This window comes from Crocodylus porosus, unplaced genomic scaffold (genome assembly GCF_001723895.1).
Source record: "Crocodylus porosus isolate Cpor-Errol unplaced genomic scaffold, CroPor_comp1, whole genome shotgun sequence".
In the NCBI taxonomy this organism is placed as follows: Eukaryota; Metazoa; Chordata; order Crocodylia; family Crocodylidae; genus Crocodylus; species Crocodylus porosus.
The window spans coordinates 85,994,566-86,000,103 of NW_017728943.1; the positions used below are offsets into that span (position 1 = coordinate 85,994,566).

At 47.2% G+C, this 5,538-nt stretch overlaps 1 long non-coding RNA gene across 1 annotated transcript in view; it reads left to right on the forward strand.

Annotated features, from left to right (window-relative positions):
- The first annotated feature begins 2,127 nt into the window (after positions 1–2,127).
- Positions 2,128–5,538, forward strand: part of LOC109319901 — an 18,952-nt gene continuing 15,541 nt past the window's right edge. The window contains exons 1-2 of the long non-coding RNA XR_002103662.1: positions 2,128–2,698; positions 2,986–3,138. This is a non-coding gene — a long non-coding RNA (uncharacterized LOC109319901). The remainder of the gene's footprint in view (positions 2,699–2,985; positions 3,139–5,538) is intronic.

Sequence of the window (5,538 nt, forward strand, 5' to 3'; positions counted from 1 at the left end):
ACACACAAACAAATAGAAATAAACTATAGCATGTTGATTGCCCTTGATGAATTTAATGAGTCTCTAAACCAAACTGACAACTCCTTATCTCCAACCACAATATTTAGGTTTCTGATGTAAAGGTTGCTGAAAATGACACAAACCTAAAGTTAGGGCACTCATATTGTAACAATTGGGCTTTTGCCTTGATAGTATTGTTCTTTGTTATGGTTTATGTACAGGAATAGAGGATGGGGTGGTTTATTTTATAAGAAGATTTTCAGTGGACAAAGGACTAACCAAATTAAAAGCAAAGTTAAGATATGGTTCCTTGACTATTCTGATTGTTAGATAATGTTGAAAAGGAGCCTGATAAAATATGTGTTTTGATTTCTCCTTCTGCATTTTATATGTATTTGTTTCTTTTTTCCATTTGGTATTAATGAAAAAGTATACTTGATGCTGTGTGTTAGCATAAATCTTACCCCTCACCTGCAGCTTTCATTTAGTGATTGGTATCTCCTTTGAAAGCATTTTTCATTAGGGACCTAATTTGCAGATAAGAAATTATATACCATACATATATCTGTGGGTGATATTTCTTTTCATATCAAAGTATTCAATTAGCTTTCTCCCTTCTCAGGGTTAGGTGTCACCACAACCATTGCAACAAATTTATGTTATGTTACTATTATTTGTATGTATGAGATAAGCTAAAATGCAATTACTATTATTGATGGTGAGGGCTTAAAATAAAATGTAATTAAATGTAAAAAGGGAGAGTAAGGTGGCACCTTAACATGTGGGTAGACATAATACTTAGAACTTTCTAAATATCCTTTAAACCCCAAGAGTCTAGACCAGTGATTCTCAGCCAGGGTACCAGGACACCTAGAGGTGCTACAAGGTCCTTAGAAAAGTGGCCCAAGATGTGAGGAAATAAGTAGATAAGAGCAGGATCTATCTTTTCCTAACCCCACTGCCCATCCCCTTTGCAAGGAGGGAAGCACTGTAATAAATAAGTTATTTTTTAAATGGGGTGCCACTCAATTCACTAAGTGATGGAGAGGTGCTTCGAGTCTAATGAAGGATGCCTTAAGGGTTCAAAAGAGGATGGAGCTAAACTGTTCTCAGTTGTAGCAGATGACAGACCAAGAAGCAATGGTCTCTTGTTGCAGCAAGGGAAGTTTAGGTTAGATATTAGGAAGAATTTTCTCACTAGGAGGTTAGCTAAACGCAGCAACAGGTTACCCAGAAATGTGGTGGAATCTCCATCCTTGGAGGGTTTCAAGACCTGACTGGACAAACTTTGGCTGGGATGATCTAGTTGGGGATAGTCCTGCTTTGAGCTAGATGACTAAATGACCTCCTGAGGTCCTTTCCAACCCTAATTTTCTATGATTTTATAAAATCTAAAAAGCTTGAGAACCACTCGTCTAGATGCACAGGCCACTTTAAACCAGTTTAAACTTCCTGGAACATTTCAAAAGTGCACCAGAGCAAATCAAGAACTATTGAGCCAGTCTTCCTTGAACCAGTTCAACGTTATGTGTGAACCCAGAATATTCTGTACCTAGTGTCTGCTCAGACTTCCACGCATCCCAAACTGCACTGTTTTTTACCCTGTCCAAATCCAAGCAGAACAATGGGGCTGCTTTGGGCTGTAATCAGGACTCTACTGCCCAAGGATCTATTACCTACACAGGCCTCAGTTTAGGGTAGGGAAGCAGACAGCTTCTTTTTCAGCTACACTACTCTAGTGTTAGCACACATGAGCCCTCAGCTTCCTGCAACTACACTGAGCAGAGCAGCGAGCAAGGAGCCAACAGCTAAATCAAGGTAAGCTGGACAGGGCAGGGAGGAAGAGCGAGGAGGAGCCAGGCCAGCCAGGCCAGCTGTAGGGAATTGGAAAGGGGTTTTCCTCCTCTCCCATCCCTATTTAGCCATGCCAGCTGGGAGCCACACTCCTGAGCTGTATGAATGGGCCCCGTAAAAAGCTGCACTCTTTAGGGGTGTACTGGAGTTTGCGCAGCAGGGAGAGCAGGAGGGGCCTGAGACTCCATACATTGGAGTCAGCAACTTTGGACAGAGTCTCTAGAGTCTTTAGGTGAGCACACATGAAGAAGTCTTAATGGGGATGGTGACTTGAAGTGCAGCCAGGGACCCTGCCCTGATGCTTCCTCCTGCCAAGGGTTCTTCTTAACCCTCCACCCAGATGGAGCCTTTGGGTGGGTCAGTGGCACCGGGGCCCCCTGCCTGCAGGGGTTGCCTGGTGGGTCCTCGGGGGTCGGGGGACAATGGGATAGCTGGGAGTCCCCTCACCTGTCCCACGTGTGCCTGGATTGAGGCCCTGGAGGGGGAGGTGAGGGAACTCTAGGCAGAGGTTAGCAGACTGCATGGGATCAGAGCCATTGAAAATGAGATTGACAGGTACTTCCACTCTTTGTAGGATTGCTCAAATGGTGGGATGGCAACACAAGAGGGACCTGACATGGATGGATGGAAGACGTTTAGTTCTAGATAACACAGAATTAGACCCCATGGTCCTGGAACAACTCCTCCAATGCAGCTGGGGAACCAGTTTGGGGCCCTGGCATCTCTGGGAGTGAATGCACCAATGGAGAGTCTAGCAACGGACAGTGCAGCAATGGAGGCTGCACCCACAGGTACCACCAGGCAGGCTGCAAGGCAACAGAGCAACCAGAGGAGAAGACTTTGGGTAATCATAGTAGGCATCACCCTGCTGAGAGGAATGGAGAGAGATATCTGCCACCCAGATCCCACACCATGGGAGGTCTTCTGTCTCCCTGGGGCATAGATCTATGATGTCACAGAGAGGATCCCCAGGCTTGTCCAGCCCACAGATTACTACCCCATGCTCCTTATCCATGTGGGAACAAATGACACAGTCAGGAACAATCCAGACCACATCATGAGTGACTACAAGGCTCTGGGAGGTGGGCTTAAAGGATCAGGTAGTTTATTCCACTGTGCTCCCTGTTGCAGGCCACAGTCCAAGGAGGCATGAATGCATCGATGAGGTGAACTGGTATCTCCAATGGTGGTGCCACCAAGAAGTCTTCAGCTTCTACGACCATGGTGCCCACTTCAAGGACAGAGGGCTCCTGGGGAGAGACAGCATCCACCTCATGCAGAAAGGTAAGTACCATTTCTCAGCCAGGATGGCAATCCCTTAGATAGGGTTTTAAACTAAGATTACAGGGGGGTGGGGAAATGCTAACTGGAGCCTACCCAGGAACCAAAATACAGGAAAGCTCCATTGACAATGAAACCAAGCAAGCCACTCTTATAGGAGCTGAGAAAAAAGCTCCCCTTCAATGCGACAGGTGGCCAATGACCTCAGCAGAAGGACTTAGGTGCCTGTACACCAATGCCAGAAGCATGGGGAATAAGCAGAAGGAACTAGTCCTCCTGCTTTCCACCAGGCACTACAATCTAGTAGGGATCACAGAAACCTGGTGGGACTCCTTTACATGATGGGAGCATAGCCATAAAGGATGATGTCCTTCACAGAAAGGATTGGGTAGGGAAAAGACGTGGGTGTTGACCTCTATGTGAAGGAGCAGTACGCGGGCAGTGACCCTACAGGCCAATGTCATCCCCAAAGAAGAATAGCTTAAAACCCTCTGGGACATGGTTGTCATGGGTGACTTTGACTACCCAGACATCTCCTGGGAGGAATGCTCAGCCAGCCCAGATCGATCACGATCCTTCCTGACCAGCACCGAAGAGCTTTTTTTTGACTCAGGAGGTGCACAGGCCAACTAGAGGCAATGCAGTTCTTGACCTGGTCCTGGTCAAAGGGGATGACCTGGTGACCAACTTAAACATAGAGGGCAGCCTAGGTGATAGTGACCATGAAATCATTATGTTCACAGTCCATCGTAAGGCTGACAAAACAGATACCAAGCTCAAAGACTTAGACTTCAAAAATGCAAAATTTAATAAGCTCAGGTCACTAGTAGAGAATGCCCTGAGAGACCAAGGACCACAGGTAAAGGGAGCATAAGATGAATGGTTGTTTCATAGTTTCATAGTTGGTAGGGTTGGAAGGCAGATCATCTAGTCCAACTGCCTGCCATGGGCAGGAAAGGATGCTGGGGTGAAATGACCCCAGCTAAGTGGCAGTCTAGCCTCCTTTTGAAGACCCCCAGGGTACAGGGCAAGCACCACTTCCCTTGGAAGTCAGTTCCAGCTCCTAGCCGCCCTGACAGTGAAGTAGTGCCTCCTGATCTCTAGCCTGAATCTACTCTCAGTCAACTTATGGCCATTGTTCCTTGTTACCCCCAGTAGTGCTTGAGGGAACAGGGGCTCTCCCACTGCCTGCTCATTCCCCTTGGCAAGTTTATAGGCGGCCACCATATCCCCTCTCAGCCTTCTTTTGTAGAGGCTGAACAGGTTCAGGTCCTATAGCCTCTCTTCATAGGGCCTGCCCTGCTGCCCCCTAATCATGCGAGTGGCCCTCTCAATGCTGTCCACATCCCTCCTGAAGTGCATCACCCAGAACTGGACAAAGTACTCCAACTGTGGCCTGACCAATGTTGCATAGAGGGGGAGGATCACCTCCTTGGACCTGCTCATGATGCATCTATGGATGCCTGACAAAAGGCCTTCCTGACTGTGTCCCCACATTGGCGGCCCATGTTCATCTCAGAATCAATAGTGATTCCAAGATTGCTCTCTGCCTCTGTGCTAATGAGAAGGGAGTTCCCCAGCCTGTAGGTATGCTACTGGATCTTCCTTCCCAGGTGCAATACCTTGTACTTGTCCATATTGAAACCCATCCTATTCTCATCCGCCCACCTCTGTAACCTGTCAAGATCTAGTTGTAGCCTGTCGAGATCTAGTTGTAGATCCTTAAGGCTCAGAGAAAATCCACTCCCTTATGGAGGAAAAGTATCAGAAGGGTCAAAAAACCCTCTTGGCTAAGCAGGGATGCTGCAGCCCTCCTCTAGAAAAAGAAAGAGGCATACAGACAAAGGAAGCTTGGGACAGCCTCTAAGAAAGACTGCTTGACAATGGCCTGCTCTTGTAGAATTCATATTAGGCAAGCTAAGGCAGAAACTGAACAAAAACTAGCTACAAGAACCAAGGACAACAATAATTCCTCCTTTAGCTACATAGGGAGTAAAAGGAAAACTAATAGGCATGTGGGGCTGCTGCTCAATGCCTCAGGATGCCTGATAACTACCACTCAGGAAAAAATGGAACTTCTAAATGACTACTTGCCTCAGTCTTTCACAAGACCAAGGGGAACGAAGGTTCCTGACATGCATACAGGACCTACACCTCGTGTAGGAGGTACTCGTCCCCACTAGGGAAAACGCCATACTAGATCTGGTGTTAGCCTCTGGGGATGACCTGGTGGGGGAGGTGCTAGTACAAGGGAGGCTAGGGGACAGTGATCATGAAATGATCCAGTTTGCTATTCAGAGAAAGGTGGGGAGGATAACTAGCACAGTGCAAATGCTTGACTTTAGGAAAGCCAACTTCAATGTGCTCAGGGCGGTAGTCAGGGAGGCACTCGGAGCCCAGGGG